General features: G+C 34.8%; 1 protein-coding gene across 1 annotated transcript in view; it reads right to left on the reverse strand.

The window, feature by feature from the left end:
- The window catches only part of LOC107728338 (thyrotropin receptor-like), a 36,157-nt gene that overhangs the window by 11,854 nt on the left and 23,674 nt on the right, over nt 1–629 (reverse strand). The gene's annotated exons all lie outside the window — the stretch shown is intronic.

Genomic DNA, 629 nt, shown 5'->3' on the forward strand with positions numbered 1-629 from the left:
GTATATATATATATATATATATATATATATATAAAAAAGCTATTTATTTTGCCACATATGTTTCTTCAGTTAAATATTGGCAGTTCAATTTTAAGTTGTTTGTGAGTTATGAATGAAAAACTACACTGTAAAAAATGATCGTGATTTTAACGGTAAAAGACTGTAAAAATGCCACAGTAAAAACCTGTTAAATGATTAACAGTAAGTTTCCTTACAATATTCGAGAAGGGTTATTTTGAAATGTAAGTCAATAACAATAGGCTGGAGCCAGAGCCAATGGTGAAAGTCTTTGCGCGAGGAGACCCCGCCCCATTTGGGAGGTTCTGCCCACTTTTGGTGTTCACGCCCCATTTTTGAGATCTCCGGTCTGCAGTTTTATCTACTTGAAATATTTGGTGAATAACTGTAATAGATCTAACCTTTGTTTTCGAGAAAGTAGCCTCAGAGTCAACACTCATAGACTGTGTCTGAAATCACACCCTACACCCTCATTTACTAGTTCCTAAATTAGTTCACTTTATAGTCCACTAGACAGAGTGATTGAAAACAAATGAGTGAATTCAGACACTGATGAACAGCTGCTGTTAACAAGCAAAATCACTGAAGGAAAGACAAGAAACAAAACTACA

Source organism: Sinocyclocheilus rhinocerous, unplaced genomic scaffold, assembly GCF_001515625.1.
Source record: "Sinocyclocheilus rhinocerous isolate Xijiao unplaced genomic scaffold, SAMN03320098_v1.1 scaffold277, whole genome shotgun sequence".
Taxonomy (NCBI): Eukaryota; Metazoa; Chordata; class Actinopteri; order Cypriniformes; family Cyprinidae; genus Sinocyclocheilus; species Sinocyclocheilus rhinocerous.